Here is a 24,573-nt window from a genome sequence, read left to right on the forward strand (position 1 = left end):
ATATGTACAAAAATATTTATAGCAGCCCTTTTTTGTAGTGGCTAAGAGTGGGAAATCAAAGGAATACTCATCCATTGGGGAATGGCTAAACAACCTGTGGTATATGATGGTGATGGAATATTATTGTGCTATAAGAAATGACAAACAGAATGACTTTAGAAAGACTTGTATGAACTGATGCATAGTGAAGTGAGCAGAACCAGGAGAATGTTGTACACAGTGAGAGCAATATTGTTTGATGAAGAACTGTGAATGACTCAACTATTCTCAGCAATACAGTGATCCAAGACAATCCCAAAGGACTAATGATGAAGCATTTTATCCACCTCCAAAGAAAGAACTGATGTTGAGGGAACACAGACTGAAGCATACTATTTTTCACTTTCAGTTTTTCTTTGATTCCAGTTTTTTTATATGGAATGACTAATATGGTAATGTTCTACATTATTGTATATGTATAAGCTATATCTGGTTGCTTACTGCCTTAGAGAGGGGGTAGGGGAGGGAGAGAAGGAGGGATTGAATTTGGAACTCAAAACTTTAAATAAAAATGTTTATTATTTTTTTAAAATCTAGGTTTCCCAAACTCTTGCCATTTCCTATTTCCTGAACAAACCTCTCTTTGTACCAGGAGAACAATTTATACATTAACAGCAATGTAATATGGAATAAAGGGAGAAAAAAGTGCTTTGAAAAACTTTAAAGCTCTGAACAAAGAAAGACAAGACCAGCCCACATCTCTAAAGTGTTGGTGCTAAAACATATAACCAACTTCTTAGCAGAGAGGTGATGGACTCAGGGTGTGGAAGGAAATGTACATTTTTGGACATGGAAGAAGTTTATGTTTGTTTTGCTTGATGATACTAATTTGTTATAAGGATTTTTTATTAATTGACAAGGTTTAGGGAAAGAGAGAGGATAGCAATAGTATTGCTTCCCCCAAAAAAGAAAAGAAAAAAAGAGGATGGCTTTCGATTTATTTTAAAAAGTGCACAAGGGAGTACAGAGGGAAATCCAAAAGAAAACACACATATGTAAGAGTTTTGAAATAACAGGTTGAATATATATATGTGTGTTTATCTTAATAATATATATGATATATGATATATTAGCATATACCTTAAATTCTTTTGGAATGGGGATTCATGAGTTGATGGATAATCTTTTTATGTTCTATTTTGTTATGTGGAAATGTTTGGAAATCTTTGGTATTTAAGTTTAGAATTCAAAATATATAGATGTATACATACATACATACACATATACACATCAACACATACACACACACATACACATATACATACACATACATGCATACAGAAATTCCCTGCTTCATGACACCTTATCTTTGATTATGGTCTTCTTTCCATATGGAAAGTTGCTTCCCTCTTTTCTTTTTTTCCTTTTCATCTATACCCTCTGAAATCCTACCACTCCTTCAAGACTCAAATGCCACCTTCTACACTGTCTTCCCAGATTTGTCTTCCTCTTCTGAATGCTCATAAGCACTTTGGTTTACATTTCTCTTATAGTGATTATAAAAGACCTTTTAAGGCAGGGGTGGGCTGGAGCCAACTTTAACCTGTTCTCTTATACCTCAGCAATCATTAAAAGCTGCAAACCAGGACTTCCTTCCTTCCTTTTTTTTTTTTGTTTTGTTTTGTGGGGCAGTGGGGGTTAAGTGACTTTCCCAGGGTCACACAGCTAGTTGTGTCAAGTGTCTGAGGCCAGATTTGAACTCAGGTACTCCTTGAATCCAGAGCTGATGCTCTATCCACTTTGCCACCTAGCTGCCCCCTTCCTTCCTTTCTTAATGAGAGTTAAGTGACTTGCCCAGGGTCACACAGATAGTTGTGTCAAGTGTCTGAGGCTGAATTTGAACTCAGGTCCTCCTGAATCCACGGCAGGTGCTTTATCCACTGCATCACCTAGCTGCCCGACTTGATTTCTTATTTTGTTTAATGTGTAGTCTTAAGTGATGTAGAAAATATTAATAGTGCATATTAAACTTAAAAGCCTGTCATGTCCACAGGTTTTCCCTGTTCCCCCCCGCCCCCCCCCACCTTAAACATTTACGAAGGTGACACTTGGATGTGCCTGATCTCTTCTACCAGAATTTAAGCTCCACGAGGACGTAAACGCATAGGCCTTACACAATGTTAAGCACATAGCAGGCAGCTAAATAAATGTTTCTTAAATGAATTAATAAACGAAGGAATATTGAGCACCTATTTATTCAACTCTGGCAAGAGGTGAGCAGGACACAAATAAAGCATAACAAAGCATTTCCTTGCTTTCCAGTGGTCTTTATTTGTTTGTTTGAGGGAGTATTAAGGAGGGAATTTATACGATGGTAGACTTAAGGCTGAAAGGGACTTTAGAGGCCACCTAATCCAATTCTTTTTTGTGTGTGTGAGGGGCGGGACAATGACGGTTAAGTGACTTGCCCAAGGTCCCGCAGCTAGTAAGTGTCAAGTGTCTGAAGCCGGATTTGAACTCAGGTGCTCTTGAATCCAGGGCTGGTGCTTTATCGACTTCACCACCTAGTCCAATTAATTTTTATAGATGAAGAATCTAAAGCCAGAGAAGTGAAGCTAATTGGCCCAAGGTCGTACAAGTAACAAAAGACAGAAGTGGATTCAAATCCAAGAAGGTCCTATGACAAATTCACATGACAGAATAGAAGACAGCATATACTTGTGCGCTATTTGCGTTATGCAGGTGTGTGGGACTGGCAGGAGTTATCTTCACTTGGCCTTCAATGTGAGAGGAAAGCTTCTGAGTTTGTTTTTGTTATTTTCTACCCATCCATCCCCCCTGGCGCTCGGAGTGCCCCGCCATTCTGATGTTTTTCAACAGACGAGAGTGGCAGACAATGGGGCAGCCTGCTCCCCTTCTCTGCGCCCCACTTCACCAGGGCTCCCCAGTGGCCAGCATTCCGGGCATGGGCAAACCAGTCTCAAGCTTCCAGCTGCTAGCCAAGCGGGGTAGGGGTGGGCGTGGGAGTAAGGCGGGGTTGATCTAAACGCCCCTGACTAGTGGGGTGGGTGTGGGGGACAGCAAGTGTACAGAAGGTTAAGGCGGGGGAAGCAGCCTTGATTGCGCAGGGGCTTTTTTTTTCTCGGCCTCTTCCCCGTCAGTAGACCCCACCCTCTTCCTCTCCTCGCCCTGAACAGAGACGGGGAGAAGACCCTTCCCAACCTCTCACTCCCTCTCTTTCCCTCCCTTGCCAGTCTAGCTGTAGTGAGAGGAGAGGCGCTACCAGAAAGCTGCGAAACCTGTTCGTCCGGTCCTCGGGAGAGCTGGGAAAGAGGGAAGGAAAGAGAGGGAGGGAGGGAAGGGAAGGGACGGGGGCGGAGGAAAGGAGAGAAGCCATTGGAGAGGAGGAAGAGCGGACACACGTTCCCCGGGGCCCCGGGCCAGGAGCGGTGCGCAATGAAGTGTTAAGGAGCGCACTGGGGCTGGCGGGGCCGGGGCGGGTGGGGGGAGCTGTGGCCAGGTACGGCGGCAGAGCACGCGGGAGGAGCGGCGGCGGCAGCGGCGGGGAGCCCGGCGGGTGCCAAAGTCGGCTCCCAGCGCTGAAAGACCCACAGGTAAGGAGCCACCGGGGCTGGGAGCGCCCCCCGGCCACTCCTGAGCAGCCAGTGCCCCCAGGCTCGAGCCCCTGCAGCCGGCGTCGGCAGAGCGGAGACTGGGCAGTGGCGGAGGCGGCGACAGCTGCTGGGGCTGGGGTCCTGGAAGAAGGAAATCGGTGTCTGGAGGACCCTTGGGGTCGGGAATGCCCGGGCAGCTGGGGGCATTCGAGGGAATGGAACGCACGGAGATCTAGTTGTTTTCATCCTGCTTTCCTGCTCCGGGGGAAAAGGGAGCGGGAGCTGGGGCTCTACATCTTAATGGGGGCGCGCGAGGCGGGGTTCTACTCATTACTTTTTTTAAAGGCATATATGAGAATTTAAAAGGTGCTGTGCATTAATCTCGAATGTCGATGGAGTAAGGACCAGGTGTTCATTTGGCCGCCTGGCGCCGCTTGTGCGGTGTCCCCTCCAGGAAGAGCATTTAAATTCGGCTTCCACACATTCATTCCCGGGAGCGCCCGAGTCGGAATCCACGAGATCCCCTTCCTGAGGTTTCGGGAGCGCAGAAGTTGAGAGACGTCAGGTTAGGGGAATTCCTGGAGGGAAGGACAGGGGAGACACCTGCCAGATCCCAGATCAGATCACAGGGTGCCTGCAAATAATACTCTCCAAGAATGCACTACTAGGTTCGTTGGGAACGGGCAAACTTTATTTCAACAATAACTTATCTTTTCTCTCCAACTGCTATCATGAGAAAGGGCCCCTACGTCTTCCTGTCTGGATGCCTAGACCTCTCAGGAACCTTGTTTTCTCCCACCTTTAGAGGTGTAGACATTTTGCAGAATTTATATCTGAAACGTAGATCTCTCTAAAACGAGTTGCCCAGGTTTCCCTCGATAGGTGCTTAGGGTGTCAAGTGCACCGTGGAGTGGGCACTGGGCACAGGCTGAAGACAGTTGTAGGTAGGAAGAGGGCCATGTACGACCTGTTTCATTCTGTGGAGGGAAGGGGCAAAGGAAAATACTTCTAACCTTGGGTCCCCTTCTGACTGCTTTTTTCTTCATCCTAAGCTGGCATCTATAGTCATTTCCCCTTAGCTTTTGCCTGAACAGTTTAAAAATGTTCAGAGTAGGGCATACCTTATTTCTTCATTAGTTCTTATACTTAAAACACTGAAATATGTTACCTATGCAGTGCTGTCACCACAAAGGCTTTCCAGTAATCTATCTATTCGAAAGCCCTTTCTACCTCCTTTGAAATAATTGAAAGAAAATGTGTGCCTTTAAAGAGAATGAATCTTACATTAAATGCAGGATGGTGGAAGAAGGAAGCACTACTGTACAGCTAAAGTATTGGCCAGGTGTAAGATTTAATTTTCTTCATCTTTTAAAGATGACGCCCCCCCCCCCCCAACCCAATATATTGGCTGTAAACTACTTTAGGGCAAAGACTATTCTCCTTTGTATTCCCAGTGCTCAGCATAGTGCTTGCTCCCCAGAGTTGCTTAATTGAAACCTGTATTGTGTACAAAGGTATACAATTATTATTGCTAGAGCTATTGTTGCTGTCTCTATTATAAATCAGTTTTTAAATACTTGTACAATACATGGCACAGTTGAAGAACTTAGTATGTGATTGAATAATTATTACTTGATTTCTTTTCAAATAAAGATAGAGAAATACCATGAAGATTCTTTTGATTAACAGCTTTCATTATATGGTGTAATGGTGGAGGAAGTTTCTATTTTTAGTTAAGGATCTTTAAATATTTTGGTGTTTTGTCAGTTTTCAAAAGTTATGCATATTTTTATATGGGATAAAAAAAGTGATGCATGGACAAGCAAACAATAAATATTTATTAAGCACATAGTATCTGCCAGGCTCTCTGCTAAGTACTTTTGATACAAAGGCCAAAAAAAAAAAAATCCAGTTCTTGTTCTCAAGGATCTCACTGTCTAACCAGGGAGAAAATATGCAAACAACTAGGTACAAATAAGACTTATACCTGATAAACTGGAGATAATCTTAGAGGGAAGGCATTATGATTAAGGATTGGGAATGGCTTGTTACAGAAGTTGGAACTTTAACTGAGACTTGAAGGAGTCCAACAGGCTGAGATGAGGAGGAGGACTCTGTAAGGGCCTTGGGCATTACATTTTGAATTACTATTAGTAAAGAGCTCAGCTTACTGCAGCTATGTATTTGTGTCACCACTATAAAGGACCACCATAAAGCACAGGACTTCTAGTCATAGTTGTTAACTAAAGGTTAGCATATGGTGTTACTGTTAACATTGTTTGCTCTCAAGGTCCAATCTCTTTATCATTTAAAGAAAAAGAATTATCTTGTATTTATTTCCTCTGTTAGTAATCTCATGGGTACTTTTTGAAGATTTGAAATTTTATATATATATATATATATAAGCAGAATTCAATCAAAAGGGAGACTCGGGACTGTTCGAGCCTTGGACTAGCTTGCAGTCTCTCAAATTTTGCTTTTGAATCATGCCCTGGCATTTTTGATGCAGACTATTACATATTTAAAATAGTTCTATGTTCAGGGTAGATCTGGAAAGGACTTGTGAGGCCACATAATCCAGTCTCTTCATTTTACAGATGAGACACTGAAGCCCTAGAGGTTAGGTTATAGAGGTAAGAAGCATCAGGGCTAAGATGTGATCCCAAGTCCTCTTACTGCAGTCAAGTGCTGCACTTTCTACTAAACTATGCTGCTTCACAGCTAACCCAAGGTCCATACAATTCTGAGCCTGCCTTTTTGCTTGAATCTTTCTGCTTTTGAGATATATAAATACGTGCACATATTTAGCTTCTTTTGCTAAACTCATACAAAAAGTAAGGTTGGGATACTTTAAAAAGTCAATCAACAATCATTGTTAAATGCTTACTATGTGGTAGGTACTGAGCTAAACCTTGGGAATACAAAGAAAAACAAGAATCTATACTCAAGGAGTTTATTTTCTAATTAGAGGGGCAATATCATAAATGGGTGCATAAAAGATATATATTTACTAGATCAGGGCTTCTTAAATTGGAGCTTAAAAAACAGATTCAATAACCACTATTTAACATGATTATAAATGTAGAATATAAATATACAATCCTACGTACTTAATGCATTTAAAAGCATCCTGAGAAAGGGCCCATTGGTTTCACTAGATTGCCAAAGGGGGTCTGTGTCACAAACAAAGGGTTAGGAGCCTCTTGACTAAATGGAAGGTAGCCTCAGAAGGGAATGTAGCAACAACTGAAGAACCTGGAAAATACCTTTAGCAGAAGGTAGCATTTAAACTGCATTTTGAAGGAAGCCAGGAATTTCATGATGTTAGTGAGAAGAGATGACCATTGCAGGAATGGGGTACAGCCAGTGCAAACTGAATGTGTTTCTATTTTTATTGCCTTTCAAGTTTTGTACTTTCCCAATTTGGGTTTAGCTAAGTATTAGTGTTTTTTATATTTCCAGAAACCAGAGTAATTTAGCTAAATATTAATGATTTTTATAACTCTGGCTTCTAGTGATATTAATCTGATGATCTACCTCTGCTCTGCACTTCTAATCTTGGTAGGATTGTGGTCCTTGTGAAAGAATTATAGGAGAAGAATCGGGAATAACTTGTTTTTAATGATTCAGTGAAAGTTCTGTAACCTCCATTTTTGTAGTATATATTTATAAATAAAGAATTTTAATTTATTATAAAATTAAAGTGACTGTTTGGAAAACTGTAGCCAATCATACTGAGGGGTTTTTTTTCGTTTTTTTTTTTTATCAGCTGTTTTCCTTGACTAAAAGATTTCCTTAGAAAAAAATAAAAGATTTCCTTTCCAATATCCAGGCATTCTATGAATATTTGTGATCCATGGCCCCATTTGTTTGGAGAGTTCTAACACTGAATTCAATCACTCACTTACATGCCCTACCCCATTAAATAAGAAGTAAAAATTAGTTTTGCTGTTTGAGCAGCTTCATGGTAGGAGAGAGATCTTCCTCATTGTTATAAGAGATATCCTTAAAATTCCTTTCCCTTTGCCCAGCTAAAGAAAATATCTCTGGGCAGCTAGGTGGTACAGTGCATAGAGCACTGGCCCTGGAGTCAGGAGGACCTGAGTTCAAATCCAGCCTCAGACACTTGACACTTACTAGCTGTGTGACCTTGGGCAAGTCACTTAACCCCAATTGCCTCACACACACACACACAAAAAAAGAAAAGAAAATATCTGGTCTACAATGCTTTGAAGTCTTATAAGACTGAAGCCCTGGCATTAATTTTAAAGACATGAGAAAGCCTATAGAATACCTTTTATAGAAAGTCAAATTTCAATAATATACAATGAGTAAATTTAAGTAGTGCAAGTGCTTCTCTGTGATATTTAAAAGGCTTTTTGTCATCTAATCATTTGGAAATATCCCAGTAACTATTCTCCAGTAATCAAAATAATCTTGAAAAAGTTTCCTCCATTTTATCTTTAAGACTTCACTATGGCCTAAACCTATTGGGTTTCCACAGTTTTAGGATGGTGCTGAAAAAGTTGTAGGACTTTAATAAATTGTTGATTGATTTTCCTTTAAGTCATTTGCCCTTCTCATGGAAGCAAGAAAAACTTTGCAGGTTTTTGGGGTATGAACAGTTGTAACACAGGGCTGTAAAAATTAGATCACCAGTGAGCAAACTTTGCTATACAGGTATCAGCGGGTGGCGCCTGCAGCATTTCTTGCCTAGCATCTTGGCCTTTGGTCTTGGGTGGTCCCACTTGCACTAGCATCTTGAAATCAGTGTCCCTGCTCAGGTTGGGAAGGGTGCTACTTTTTCTACCTTGATGTGACCTACATGTCACATTAAACTACTGACTTTGTTTACTCATCTTCATCTCTTCCTCACCCTGAAAGCACTCTGTTTAAAAAAAAAGGCATCTAAACTTATTAATTTGGGGTTTGGGACACAAATTAGGTATTTAAAACATTCTTTGAAGGACTTTACGAAGTCCTCCTCCATAGTTCTACCCCCACCAGATTATGGCTCTCAGAGATCTACTTTGGGAAAAGAAGTATATTTGTGCTTCAGTCATGATGAGATAATAATGAAAAGTCCTTGTGTCCCCAGGATCCCTCCACTTCACACAGATCTATTAGAGTTCATGAACTCCAACTAAGGTTGTTTTGTTTTATTTAGTAATTCTACTGTCTAAAGTAAATCACTTGGAAAATGTAAAAAGCATACATGTATATTCCTTTTATGGGAACTAAGATAATTTTTTTTTTTAGGGAGGCAATTGGTGTTAAGTGACTTGCCCAGGGTCACACAGCTAGTAAGTATTAAGTATCTGAGGCCAGATTTGAACTCAGGTACTCCTGAATCCAGGGCCGGTGCTCTATCCATTGTGCCACCTAGCTGCCCCTAAGATAATATTTTTAAAATGTAAAATGGCTCTACATGCTATAACAATAATAAAAACCAGCATTTTAAAAAATCATTTAAAAGGAGGTAAAATATATATACTCTTTCTCATTTGATCCTGCCAAAAACTCTGGGTGAAGATAATTGTTATTATTATCCTCACTTTATGGACAGGGAAACAAACTGTCTCTGGTCACACAAATCATATCAGAGGTAGGACTTAAATGTAGATTTCTCTTGACTAAGTCCAGCATACTTTCTTCTGCAGTGGACTGTCTCTGCTGTGGAAATTACTTATATTTGTGAAAATCATAGTATCGATTTTGCTAAATAAACAGGATAATTAGTAACTGACTTTTCTTTGACCTCCTAAAGTTCTATCCTTGCTGGTGTTCACCTTGTTTGTCACTACAAGAAGACTTCCTTTTCCCCATTGAATGCGTGTTCTGACCTTTGTCCAGTCACTATTTACAGGACTCCCTTTGTTGGTGGCATTTTCTCTGTGGCTAGTTTTTGTTCCATCAGAATTGTATGGTTTGTTTGATTTAGGTTATTGGGCACTGTTTGGAATACTTTTTACATCCTTTCCTCTGAGGAGGTTGAGTTACACAATCCTCAACAGCACCACTCACACACCAGCCTCTTAAGTTGTCAGTAAGGAGTCCGTGTTGTCTATTCATATAGGCATTTGTGCATTCCAACATTGATAAGATGCCCTCTTTTCTTTTGTTAGAATAGCAATAGGTTGTACTATACCATGCAAACTCTTAACATGAGTTGTAAGAACCGCAGAGCTATTTAATGAGAGCGCTTTGAGAATTGGCTATTCCTTTTGGCCCCTGGAAATACTATTTGCTCTTTCTGTGGGAGAACAGATAATCATTTCTCTTGGATGGTTTAATCATTCACCTATATGGAGGTGGGCAGTTGGGCCAAATGATTTCTGGAGCTCCCTTTCAGTTTTATTACTACACTAAACTCGATTTTAGCCAAAAGGTGTAGAAACGTAACATTATGTTAAAAGAACCTTTCCTGTCCATGGTATCTGTGACAAGGGAAGTATTTGTGCATCTATTTAATAAACTACTGGAGTCTTTGCCCATAAGAAGAGACCAAGTGGAGGGAGGAGACTGGACAAAGTGAGCCAGAAGCTCTCCATAGGAGGATAGGATTGGAATTTTTCTTATAATAATATTTCTTTCTTTAGTGCAAGAATTTTGGGGTTTTTTTTAAAGCTTTCATAAGAACTTTGTTAAGTTTGGACGAAACTGACCTTCCTTTTATTGGAATAAAGAAGTGTATGTGGCATTGTATTTACTGCCATAATTTCTTTTTTTTTAGTGAGGCAGTTGGGGTTAAGTGACTTGCCCAGGGTCACACAGCTAGTAAGTGTTAAGTGTCTGAGGCCGGATTTGAACTCAGGTACTCCTGAATCCAGGGCCGGTGCTCTATCCACTGCGCCACCTAGCTGCCCTACAGCCATAATTTCTAACAAAATGCAAACTGTAGGTAGGCCAAGAGGGAAATTTTATCCCTGTTAAAAGGATGAACTTAGAAAAGAGCACAGGTAAAGTTGTGACTTGGCATGTATTTTTTAATTTTATTGTTTTGTTTTGATTATGAACTCAAGTCTAGTGACATCTTCATTTGGTTTGTAGCTTTTTGCTATTAAATTTGGTGCATCTATAAACATTTTTGTATAAATATTTGTTCCTTATTAATTATTTCCTTGTATTCCTGGTTATAGGGATTACTGGGGCAGAGGATTTTATTTAAAAATTTTTATGTATTATATTGTTTGGCTCTTCTCGTTGTACCTCTCCCCATCCTGGGATTTTATGCTGGGCCTGGGACGCTGGAGGAGGCAGCCATGTGGCCCCCACTCTCTCTCTTTTCTATCTAGGGAGTTTCCTTGAAATCAATAATCTAGACACAATAAACACATACATAATAACATATATGTATTATATTGTTTGGAATATAATTTGTAGACTTGATAAAAATATTTTAGAATGCTCACATACTCTTTTTTATCCTCTTTTATCAAACCTTCTGATTGACATCTCTGGTTTGGAGCAATCATAAGCAACCTGCATACTGGAGGAGAAAAAGTCTCATTTTCAAGCAATGGGAGGGCGAGGTTAGAATATGAATAAACATGTTTTTAAGTGGTCTACTACTGGAGTTGGTTTTTAGCCACAAAATGAAGCCAGGAGTTCAAATAAGTTTTTGGGGGAAAAACTCGCCCACCAAAAGTTCAATACATCTAACTTTATAGTTCTGTTGTCTTCTACCACATCCTTTGCCTTTCTTTCCATGGAGAACCTGTGAGCCATCTTTTCTTTTAGTATTAATTTCTTTTTATACTTCTGATTTTATTTTTGCCAGGATATCAATTTTGATATGATTTTGTTTTCAAAAAGCATATCAATTTGTTGGTCATTGCACAAAGCTATATATTTAATGTATAGTTGTTAAACCGATGTAAATTAATTACTACGACAAAGGGATCAAAAAAAGCCCAGAAAGGGTCTTAGTCACCAAACATTTAGCTTAACTTTCCAAATGGAGAGAGATGGCTATCTAAGGCAAAACCATATACGATTATAAACCTATTTGTAAAATCTTATGAAGAAAGATTATGTATGAAAATGAGCAGAAGCATCTCAAATAAAGCTAAGAGAAGCAGTGGGTAAAATAAACTTGAATAAAGTTTGGCAAGATATCCAACTAAGGAAAATCATGCCAAAGGCATTCAAGGATGAAAAATGGAAAGAGGACTACAAACAGAAGAAAAGTGGGAAAGATTTACCAAAAATATTACAACAAAAATTTTCTCTTCGTTAAGGATAATGGAACTACCACACTTGAACACTGACATCACAAACTGTGATGAAATAATGGGATTTAGCAGATACTCAAAGACCCACCTGGAGATTAATTTAGACTGATTGAATCAAGTGAGAGTGATTTTAAACATCACAAAACCATGAGGTATTTAAAAGAGAAGTAGAAATGGTATTAAAGAGAGCAAAGATGGAGAATGCAGCCAGATTGGATTGGTCAAGCATACATAGGTCAGTGATGGAAGTGATAAAATTGCGAGAGTACTAAGGAACTGGTTTACAACATATCTAAATTATCAGGCCTTATTTAGTGTTTTGTTTTGTTTTGTTTTGTTTTCAGGGCAATGAGGGTTAAGTGACTTGCCCAGGGTCACACAGCTAGTTAAGTGTCAAGTGTCTGAGGCTGGATTTGAACTCAGGTCCTCCTGAATCCAGAGCTAGTGCTTTATCCACTGCGCCACCTAGCTGCCCCGTGTTGTTTTTTTTTTTTAAAGAATTGAGAAAACACGAAGTTAGCATCCTATATGCATACTCTCCTATTTGCTCCCCCTGCAAATATTTATATGGTTTATACACACACACACATAGTGAAAGAATAAGGCTATTATAAGTGTTATTCAACAATGGATCACATTTTTACCATCTAACCATTGACTAAAAGATGGAGAGAATATGAGATCTCATTGTCCTACTGTTCGCTGAGTATGAACAGCATTCAACTGGGTGAAAATCCTTTATGAGCTCTTTTACAACAATGCATCTCCCATCCATATATCAAGACCATTCAAGATTTTTCAGAAGATATCACAATAGAAAGAACCCTATTTAGTGACTCTCTGATAATAAACATGAGGGGAGACATAAAATAAGGAGATGTATATTTGATTAAAAAGTGATATGACGGAGGAGATCAAGCACAAGGTCTAAGTCATGAAAAGATCCTGATGGATGCTATGGTCCTCCCAAATTGCTCTTGTTTGCAGGTGATGTACTGTTGATTACAACAAGCTCCATGAGACTCTGCAGTCACTCAAAAGAATTTAGTCTGTCCATCTACACAAGAAAGATTAAATGGATGAAGAATGTTTTTCCTTATATTTCAACATGTATCCGAATGGACATCTTCTACAACTTGTCTAGTAGTATGCATATCTGGAACAGACATTGCAGATGGACAATGAATTGGGCCCATAGTTGAAAAGGAGGGAGAGAAATTACTTTCAGGAAATTGTGAAACACCTTTACTGACCTCCAAAATACCCTTAAGTATACTTATGAAATAGAATAACATTACTATATACACAGTTCATTTATTAAAAATGTTCATGTCTACAAAATGAAATTAGAGATCTCTTTAGAAAAGAGTCCCCATCTAACTCTTAGCTGAGATTTTTTTTAATAGGACAATGAGGGTTAAGTGACTTGCCTAGGGTCACACAGCTAGTAAGTGTTAAGTGTCTGAGGCTGAATTTGAACTCAGGTCCTCCTGAATCCAGGGCTGGTGCTTTATCTACTGTGCCACCTAGCTGCCCCATCCCCCAGTCAAACTCTTAAAAAATAACTCAAGCCTCTTGGCCAAAGATTGAAGTTAAGAAAGATACACAGTACAGTTATAAAGATAAGATAAAAAACAGCAACTCAGGTCAATGAACCAGGTAAAGGAGAATTGCACTCCATATCAAGCTTACCTGAATTTCTTTTGGGGGATATTCATTTAAATAATTTTATCAGATCATCATTATCTCTCATAAATACTATTGAGTATTCTATTAACAAATCTTTTAAGTATAACACAGGATAAACTAGTACTTTACAGAACGTAAAGTAGTATAAAAGTAAGTTAATAACCCTGAGGATAGAAGCACATTTTATTTGCTATTAGAAAATAAACTTTCCTTTTATTATTGTCTTGAGTATTCTACAAATGATAATTTTCATCAGAATCTTTAAGTAATGCTTATGTTGCTAATTTTCTACCTTAAAATTTTATAATAGAAATACTTTTAAAAAAGAACTTCCAAATGATGTTATATTATGATGTTGCATCATTGCCAACATCTACATGTGTGTAGGCAGCTTTGTTTTTAACCAAATATTTGATTATGGTTTACATCTCCTGGATTCATAGAGAATCTATGCCCTACTTCAGTTTCATTCAGTTTCATTGTCTTTGTTTAACCATATATATATTTTTTAAAGGGTTCCTGGTAGCAATTGCAGAAGTAACATCTTTACCTTTATCACCAGCTACCCTGGCTTTTATCAGCTTTTTATATAAAGTTGAACTTTGCATTCTCACGATAGCAAAATCACTGTCATTTATTTCTCCTTGATGCATAAACAACTATAATAGCTCTTTGTTTAGTTTCATGCTTTTAATTTGGTTCTTTTTATCTGGACAACTTGAGTAATTTTGGGAGGCTGGCTCTAGAATAATATACAAATACAAGTTTCTAGGATTTTTAATCTTTGAAGTTTATCTCATCAACATTATAAAGAATAGGAGCAGCTAGGTGGCACAGTGGATAGAGCGCCGGCCCTGGATTCAGGAGGACCTGAGTTCAAATCCGGCCTCAGACATTTAACACTTACTACCCCAATTGCCTCACCAAAAAAAAAAAAAAAGAAGAAGAAAAAACATTATAAAGAATAAGGCAGCATGTTAGAGCATAAAGAAGAGGATGTGGAGTGAGTACCAGTCCTACCCCCTGTTTACTGCATGACTTGGTGCAAGTCACTTGATCTTTCTGGAGTCCATTTGCTTCATCTGTAAAATGTAGAGGTTGAACTATACAGGGGGCTTAAACTTTTTTTGTACAAGGGTCCCTTCTTAGAATTGTGTTTCTAATTGCATAAAACAAAATTCCCCAGAAATACATAGGATTGGGGGGCAGCTAGGTGGCGCATTGGACAAAGTCCGCCTGGACTCAGGAGGACCTGAGTTCAATAGAGCCTCAGACACTTGGACCTTACCTAGCTATGTGACCCTTGGCAAGTCACAACCCTCATTGCGGGAGGGGGGGGGCGCCACATTCCACACCAAATACATAGGATTACAAAGAAGAAACCAAATATATTAACATTGTCGTATTCGAAAATACATTTTAAAATGCATGAATGGACCTAGGATAAGAATCCTTAGCTAGATGGTCACCTTAGGGTCCTCTAGCTAGAATGACTCTAGAGTGACCCTTATTTTATTCAGGCTGGGAAGGCATATAGATGAAAAGGAAGAAAAGGCAGTATAAAATGAGAATTTTAATTTATATTCAAATGAAAAATGAATCTTACCATCCTTTAATGTTAACTGTTCCATCAACTCTGCTAGCTAAATTTAGGGCTTACATTCTTGAATGCCATGGGAGATTATTTTTTTTAACCTAACTACTTAATAAATGTTACTGTTAGGTACTTCTTTTGTCTTAGAAGCACTGTGAAAAAATTAGTGAGACACTAAGAATACTGTAAACTGAAAGTAAAACAGTGAAGTAATATAAAAAAAAATTCTACAGAAAGTTTCTCTGATAAAGGCCTCATTTTTCAAATACAGAAGGAACTGAGTCAAATTTATATATAAAAAAAAATAAGTCATTCCCTAATTGATAAATGGTCAAACAATATAAACAGGCAGTCTTCGGAAGAAATCAAAGCTATCTATAATCATATGAAAACATCCTCTAAATCACTTGTCTTTGCCCGGGAAGGACCCCTGCTCCTCTGCAGCCATGAGTATAAGTGCTCCTTTTAGCCCCAGAACTGTGACAAGGTCCCCTGCTGTTATGCAGCCACAAGTGCTAGTTCTCCTCTTGGCCCTGAAATTGTGACCCAGAACTGCTTGCAAGCAATAGAGCTGTCAATCAGCAACAGATGCACCTAGAGCCAACAAAGGGTCCCCTGTAATCTTTTTTTTTTCTTCAGGGCAATGAGGGTCACACAGCTAGTAAGTGTCAAGTGTCTGAGGCCAGATTTGAACTCAGGTTCTCCTGAATCCAGGGCTGGTGCTTTATCCTCTGTGCCACCTAGCTGCCCCAATAATCTCTTTCTGACCAGTTGTCTGACCCCTTTACCATCTCTGGGCTGAGAACTTTTGAGGCTAGGTTTGGATTCAGGTCCTCCTGACTCTAGGTCCAATGCTCTATCCACTAAAGCGGCTTAGTATTCAGAGGTTGCTTTGTAATGTTACAATTGGTAATCCTTGAGTCACTTTAATCTTGGTTAGAAATCTTTTGAAACAATTATCACAGTGAGATAATAATATTTCTGTATCATGTCATAGCTTTAAGCCGCTAGGCATTAGAGGAAATGTTATTTCCCACATATGATTTAAAAAATACAATTCCTGTGTCTATTTTATTGATCTAATTTCAGTTACTTTGTTGCCAGAAGACCTTCGGCAGCAGAATTCATTGCCAGGATCTTGTGATGTTATAGTTTGATTTGGGGAATACTGATTGTTTTCTATATTGCACATTTCCTGTTAAGTGGAGTAAACTTTTAAAAAAATTATATCTGATTTTTACAGTTTTTGAAAGTAACTGGAGTGAAATTAAGCATGATGCCAAGTCTGACTTTATTCAGCTTTTATGTAGCTATGTATTTGAAGCTTGGTTTTGACAAACTTGAAAGCTTGTCCCAAAATACCCTTTACCTTATGATCTAGAATTTCTTATTCATCATAGACTGCCAACTTTTAGGAAATTTTGAGACCAAGTTTGGGGAGTTATCGTATGATAATGCTCATGCCAGTATAATATACTTGCAGCAAGACAGATAAAGATCCCTTGACCATTTCACTCTCAGAACTAAGCAATGGGTGGAGAAGCCAGAAAACTGAAAACAAAAATTGTGTGCTCCTTTGTATATGATAAGGAAGAACAATACCCAACCCTAAATACAGGCATCCATAGCTTACAAAATAGAGGAAGTGTTCTTCTTGCCAAAGGTCTCTGTGTAAATTGAATCATTAAAAGGCATTAGAGAAGGTTTCAATTCCAGTTCAAACCAAACAAATATTTAGTAAGTACTTACTATGTGCAAGGTAACTTCCTGGGTGCTGACAAAATGAAAAATAGTCCTTCCCTCCAAGGCAGACACAATAGAAATAGTTGATAACAATATGGGGAAGTAGATGTTAAGTGCCAAATAAATACTAAAGACAATAAGTGCTCTTGGACTTCTGAGGAGTGATCAGAAAATATTTATTTTAAAAAATTTTAGTTATTTTTTCCCAATTATCAAGCATTAATGTTTCTCCCCCGCCACTACTAGGGAAAAAACAAGCAAAATCTTTGTAACACATAAGCATAGTTAAGCAAAACAAATTCTCCTACTACCAACAACCAAAAATGTGTGCCTCATTCTGCATATTCAGTTCATCAGCTCTGGCAGGAGGTAGGCAGCATTTTTGATCATCAGTCTTCTAGAATCAGGGTAGATTGTAGAGTTAAGCAGAGTTCAGGAAATATTTCAAAGAGGAGGCAGAATTAAAGAATAGGATGTATTTAAATAGAGGGGGAAAGAAAAGGGAAGAAACTCTAGGCTGGGTTTTCTATATAAGTTTTTTTAAAAGGCACTGACATGTGGAAATACAAATTACATTTTTGGGAGACAGTGAGTGAATAGACCATACTGACCCAAAGGAGGGTAATGTATTCAAAGACTCTTGTTGGGGGACAGCTAGGTGGCAAAGTGGATAAAGCACCAGCCCTGAATTCAGAAGGACCTGAATTCAAATTCGGCCTCAGACACTTGACACTTAACTAGCTGTATGACCCTGGGTAAGTCACTTAACCCTTGTTGCCCTGAAGGAAAAAAAAAAGAAAGAAAGAAAGGAAAAAAAGACTATTGGAATATCAAGTTGAAATTGTACTTAGTCAACTGATTTCCAGCTAAGAATCTGAATTTTGTCTTATAGACAATGGGGATGCACTAAGAATTTCTGAGCAGCAGGATGACCTGATGAAAATCATCTTTAGGAAGCCTTAGACAGTTGAGCTGGTTTTTACATGTCTTTAGATCAGGCTCAAACACTCTGGAGTGAAAGTATTGTGTCAATAAATGTATTAATCCAAAACTGGAACTTGCTTCAGATATCACATGTGGATTTGGGGATCAGTTTAGTGATACCTTAATCAAAACAAAAAGACCAGTGATACATTTTTTTTCATTGTAGATCAACTGTATCTTATTCTGTCATTAAAAGCCAGTTTTCCTTGGCTGCATATATGAGGAGGGTTGAAAAATAAGTTGTTACCTATTCACAATTCTAAGAAAGGACTGCTGTAAGCAAATTGAACAGGAGCAGTCACCTGGGGTGCTACTATGAAGCATGAGATTGAGTCCAATCTCATGCATCCCAACACCTGTTCAGCTTTTAGATATAGGAAAACTTTCATCACTTTTCTACTGCTCCCAACACAAATGCATCAACAAACATACACTTGAGCCTGAAAGGGCAATGTGGTTCAACCTGATGGTCTAAAACAGAGTTTCTCAGTATACCATTTGGATTTTTGTTTCTTTTTTTTTTTCAGGGTAATGAGGGTTAAGTGACTTGCCCAGGGTCACACAGCTAGTAAGGGTCAAGTGTCTGGGGCCGGATTTGAACTCAGGTCCTCCTGAATCCAGGGCTGGTGCTTTATGCACTGTGCCACCTAGCTGCCCTTTTGTTTCTTTTTCATTAAACACCCTAAAGCTGGCTTATTGTTAAGAACAGTAGGTGTCTATGTGTTGCTTTTTATTGTGAGTTCCTTGAAGGAAAAGGTTCCTTTTTCTGCTGTAGCTCAAAACTCTGTCACCTAGATTTGAATTGAGGTTTGTGGCCTGAGTTTGCTTCCTAGGCATTTACATTCTGTACTTCATTTTGTACTTACATTCAAGGTGATAGAGCTGCTAGAGACGTTGTTCTTTTTTTTTTTTTTCATTTCATTTAATTTTCAACATTTGGTTGTTGTTTTTTTGTTTTTGTTTTTGCGGGGCAGTGAGGGTTAAGTGACTTTGCCCAGGGTCACACAGCTAAGTAAGTGTCAAGGATTTGAGACTGGATTTGAACTCAGGTCCTCCTGAATCCAGGGCTGGTGCTCTATCCACTGCGCCACCTAGCTGCCCCATAACATTTGTTTTTATAAGATTTCTAGTTCCAAATTTTTCCATTTCCTTCCCTCCCTCCCCCCTCCCAAGACAGCAAGCAATATCTTATAGCTTATATATGTACAATAGAGAAGTTGTTCTTAACCTGGGTTCTGTGAACTTGGGTTTTTTTTTTTTTCTTTAGGCAATGGGGGTTAAGTGACTTGCCCACAGTCACACAGCTAGTAAGTGTCAAGTGTCTGAGGTCAGATTTGAACTCAGGTACTCCTGAATCCAGGGCCAATGCTTTAACCACTGCGCCATCTAGCTGCCCCTGGGTTTTGTTTTTGTTTTTGAGTCCACGTTTCTCTCTTTTACGCACTCTGGATTGGGTCCCTCTACTAATTGATGGGGGGAGTTTTAACTTGCTCTTTTTCCATCCTCTGCCAATTCAGCATTCCTTGGGCAGCCTGCTGGCCTCCTGCTCTGAGGAGCTCACCTCATTAGTTAGTGGACTTGGTGTGAACACCTGCTCGACTTAGCTTAGAGGTGATGGAAAGGATCAGTAAAGGGATGTGAAAGTGGATTCCTGTTTCTCTGCTGTGTTGCCCATCACCCCCCCCCCCACGTTACCAGCCATGCTTATGTAGGTGGCCTCTAAGTCTAGCATCTTTGATCCACAAGAGATTATAGACATAAAAACTCAATACCCTTTAAAGATTTACCAGAGGTTAGGCAGTATGCTCCTGTATAAGCTATCCTTAAGTGCACTGGGTAGTTCAGACTGAACCCTTAACTATCCAGCAGCCATATATCCCAATCTGGTTTTGGCACCTTTTATTTATTTGTTTGTTTGTTTTTTTAGTGAGGCAATGGGGGTTAAGTGACTTGCCCAGGGTCACACAGCTAGTAAGTGTTAAGTGTCTGAGGTCGGATTTGAACTCAGGTCCTCCTGACTCCAGGGCCGGTGCTCTATCCACTGCGCCATCTAGCTGCCCCTGTTTGTTTGTTTATTGGTGGTGTGAGACGGAGAGGGGATTTTGAAGAGCTTTAGAGAAGATATGGGAAAGCGTATCTCCCCATCCTACCCTTCTGAGCCATACCTTCTTTCTTTCCAGGTGAAATTGTGGAGGAACAAAAGTTGTTTTTCAAATGTAAACTACTCTGTCCACTTAAAAGTAGGGTTATGTTATGCAATTCATTTAGCTAATGTGAATAAAGTTATGCGATTATGAGATTAGAAATGCTTAAGGACTAGGCAAGTGGATTTCTAGGAGAGCAAGTGTAGCAATCTACTTGTTCAGTCCTGTTCTTCTACAGTACTAGAGAAACAGACAAAGTCCAGATAACAAATGTAATCCTGCCTTAGCAAGCAACTTCTAACAGGTTTTGTGTTTTTGGCAGCCACTAATTGGAAGTCCGCCCACCGTGGTTCAGTAAAGGGCCAAATCGTGACCAGAATAGGTTAAATTGTAAAGCTATTGATATATGTAAACACACAACAGGATGTTCCTTGCAGCTGCTCATTAGAACACCGGGGGTTATGATTCAGCCCTCATCAGTCTGTTTAAAATCTTCTAAAATTGCTGATTATAATTCTAAGAGTAATTATATGCTTTTGAATTTTTGCTTTTAAAACAAAAATTTATTTCTCTCCTTCACTGATATTTGAAAACATTTTAATCCCTTACATTATTAACTCAAATATGTAAAAAGACTAATTCATCTTATGTAGTATTTTATAATTTACAAAATATTTTCTTCACAAAAAACATGGGATAGAGGAGGTACAAATATTACGATCCCTATTTTAGGTATGTATATATAGGTATATACTTATATGTATATATGGGTAATCCTATCCCTATTTTGTAGATAAAGAAATTGAGACTTAGAAAGGTTAAGTTTTTTTGCCCATGATCAAATGATTAGTAAATGGTAGATAGCCCTGGTATACATCTATCTCTTTATTTGAGGGGACCTTCCTATGGTTCGAGAAGCTTCATTTTTATGTCACTTTATTAGTCCAACATGGAGAAGAAGCCTATTTCAGTTTTTACAGATGAGGAAATTGAGGCAAACAGGGTTAAGTGACTTACTTGTTCAGGGTCACACAGCTAGTAAGTGTCTTGAGGCCAAATTTGAGCTCAGGTTTTCTGACTCCAGGCCCAGAACTCAATTCACTGTGCCATCTAGCTGCCCCGACATTTATCTCTTTATTTGAGTGGACCTTCCTATGATTTGAGAAGCTTCATTTTTCTTCCATCTCATTGATCCAGGACAGGGAGGAATCTCATTTTAGTTTTCCAGCTGGACATTCCAGTAACTTCTCTGTTCCACGATAAATTTCATAGAGATTGAGTGACTGACCAGAATTTGTACACTTAAGAGCATCCAGATAAAGTTGGAATTGATTAGTGGTCCATACTGAAATAAAATTAACATAATTTATGGGATTGGATTAAAAGGGATCTAAAATTTACAGGACCTCAGTTGAACAAGAAAATTAAATATTTGAGTCCATTTCTTCCATTACAATGATATAATTTGCCAAGTCTTTTTATTGTTATAAAAGTATTTTATTATTTTCTAGTTACATGTAAAGATAGTTTTCAAGATTTGTTTTCATAAGATTTTGAATTCCAAATTTTTCTCCTTCCCCCCTCCCCAAGACAGAAATCAATATGATATAGGTTATACATGTACAGTCACATTAAACATATTTCTGCATTAGTCATGTTGTGAAAGAAGAATCAGAACAAAAGGGAAAAACCTCAAAAAAGAAAAAAAACAACAACCAAAAAGTATGGTTCAATCTGCATTCAGAATCGACAATTCTTTTTTCTGGATGTGGAGAATATTTTCCATCATGAGTCCTTTGGGAATTGATCTTGGATCATTGTATTGCTGAGAAGAGCTGTCTATCACAGTTGATCATCAACAATGTTGTTGTTACTATATACAATGTTCTCCTGGCTCTGCTCATTTCACTCAGCATCAGTCCATTTAAGTCTTTCCAGGTTTTTGGACTTGAACTCAGGTCCTCCTGAATCCAGGGCTGGTGTTTTCTCCACTGCGCCACCTAGCTGCCCCCTGCTCATAATTTCTTATAGCACAATAGTATTCCATTACATTCATATACCACAACTGTTCAGCCATTCCCCAATTGATGGGCATTCCCTCAATTTCCAATTCTTTGCCACCACAAAGAGAGCTGCTATATAATTTGCCAAGTCTTAAAAAGTAAAGTAAAGGTGTCCTGTAGATGTCTAGAGTACTGGTGCCATATATATGTATTCTGCACAAGTGTTTCATAAGTGTTATTTTTTTCTTTTAAATTTCATTGTTGATTTCAGAATATGATAGAATCTTCAGGTTATTCTGTTGTAAATGTAATGGGCCATCTGGTATTTATCCCCACCCCAAAGAGTTAACAAGGTGTAATTAAAAAAAAAAACAGGATAAGAACTTTATTCTAAAACTTCCTTTCCTTTTACAGTTATTCAGATGAGTGTTAGCAGAATGTTACACCCTTTAGTGCATTTATGGGAAAAATCATAACCCAAGTCCAAGGTTGTTAAGGGAAAAGTATAGTCTATAGCATCTTAAAAAAAAAAAAAGCAAAAACTTTTGTTAGACCTTTCTGGTAATTAAGGACAAACATTGTAAGCATCCAGGATAATGCTTTTCTTTAAACTACCCCTAGTCTTGAATACTGAAAATAATTTTTTTTTGGATGAGTCAATTGGGGTTAAGTGACTTGCACAGGGTCACAGAGCTAGTAAGTGTTAAGTGTCTGAGGTCAGATTTTAACTCAGGTCCTCCTGACTCCAGAGCCAGTACTCTAACCTAGCTGCCCCCAAATAATTTTTAAAGATACTTGCACAACATATTTTTTTAATGTGGCATGATTTGACAAATATTATTTCCAAGATTGTCTTATACCAACCATTCTTAACCAATTTTGTGTCATGGCAGTTTGATGTTTATGGGCCCTTAGAATGTTTTAACTACAATTAAATTTCAGCTAGTGGTTAGTGAAAATAAAGATGTATTTATCCCCTATTCAAGTTCACCAGATTATCTAAAAACTATTCATGGAATTCAGGTTTAATACCCCTACCTTAGATGTTGATGATATCATTACTGTTAATTGTGAGTACTATGAAAGAAAATAAGAAAAGTTAACTTAAAATTTCAAAACAGACAATAAAAATGTCTTTAAAGAAAAGTTGGCTCCTTCATTTCTTTCCCTTGATTCACCAGTCATATTTTTCTTTCAATATTCTTCAGTTACTGAAATTTTCGGTTATTTTAATTGTTTTGTTTCTTTTTTCTTCCTGGCAATAGTCTTCACTTCTTAAGAATTAATCTTTTTTTAAAAAAAATGTATTGCTATCCTCTTCTTTATATTACCTTTATCATGTATCATCTTTATCCTTACCCTAATGAGATAGTCATTTCCTGTAATGGAAAAAAAAAATAAGAAAGGGGAAAAGGAAATGTTATTCAGCAAACTCAAACAAGACACAAATCAAGTGTGGCAATATATGCACCATTCCTCAGATATTTCCCTTTTTTTGTCCTTACCAATGTAATGGTTGTAATACAGAACATCAGAGTTGTTTTGATTTGAATTTATCTCACTCTCATTCTCTCTCTCTCTCTCTCTCTCTCTCTCTCTCTCTCTCTCTCTCTCTCTCTCCCAGGGCAATGAGGGTTAAGTGACTTGCCCAGGGTCACACAGCTAGTAAGTGTCAAGTGTCTGAGGCTGGATTTGAACTCAGGTCCTCCTGATTCCAGGGCCGATATTCTATCCACTGCGCCACCCAGCTGCCCCTTCGAATTTCTCTTAATAGTGGTTTGGAACATTCTGTTAGGTGACTGTTAATAACTTGCAGTTCTTTTGATAACTGTTTGTTAACATCCTTTGACCACATATCTATTGGGGAAATGGCTAGGAGTAGTGTTCTAATGCAATATTCATTGATTTTGATGGTGGTTTTGAGGCAAGCAGTTCATTTAATCTCTGGGGTTAGTTTCATATTTTATTACAGGTGCAAAACAAACAAACAAAATTAATCATAAAGTGTTGACAGTATAGTTGGAATACAGGAGTTGGGTCTGCCTTGCCCCTAAGCATTCAAAAAAAAAATGAGGAAGTATAGCACTCATAAGGAAGTTGATTCTTTATCAACACCTGGTGACTAAAGGTATAGTAGTTTCTTCCTCTAATAATAATAATAGCACATGTTTGTGTAACAATTTAAATTTTTACAAAGGGATTTAGCTTCATTACCTCATTTGACCCACACAACCACCTTCGCAGTAGGTGTTATTCCCATTACTATCCTGATTTATAGATGTAAAAATTGTGACAGAGCTTAACTGTCTTCCCTAGAATCACATAGCTGATAAGTGTCAGGGAGGGTATTCAAATGCAACTTGTCCTGAACTCTAGTCTAGCACTCTATGAAACTCATCACATAAAAAGTTCTTGTGGTGCATAAACACCAGTGAAATATGTGACTCCAAAAGTTGCTAACTAAAATGTTTGAATTTTTTCTCTGCCCTAACACTGTCCTCTTTCCATTAAAGTTTAATAAGCACCTTAAATTTAGTTTAATAATTTAATGTGGCTAGTATTTTTGTTTTTTTAATTAATAAACATTTT

General features: G+C 38.3%; 1 protein-coding gene across 3 annotated transcripts in view; it reads left to right on the forward strand.

The window, feature by feature from the left end:
• Window positions 1-3,459: 3,459 nt before the first annotated feature.
• The window catches only part of ATP8B1 (ATPase phospholipid transporting 8B1), a 153,011-nt gene continuing 131,897 nt past the window's right edge, over window positions 3,460-24,573 (forward strand). For all 3 annotated transcript variants that reach the window (XM_043978422.1, XM_043978424.1, XM_043978423.1), the window contains exon 1: window positions 3,460-3,593. The gene's annotated coding sequence lies outside the window, so the exon portion shown is untranslated. The remainder of the gene's footprint in view (window positions 3,594-24,573) is intronic.

Source organism: Dromiciops gliroides, chromosome 1 (assembly GCF_019393635.1).
Source record: "Dromiciops gliroides isolate mDroGli1 chromosome 1, mDroGli1.pri, whole genome shotgun sequence".
Taxonomy (NCBI): domain Eukaryota; kingdom Metazoa; phylum Chordata; class Mammalia; order Microbiotheria; family Microbiotheriidae; genus Dromiciops; species Dromiciops gliroides.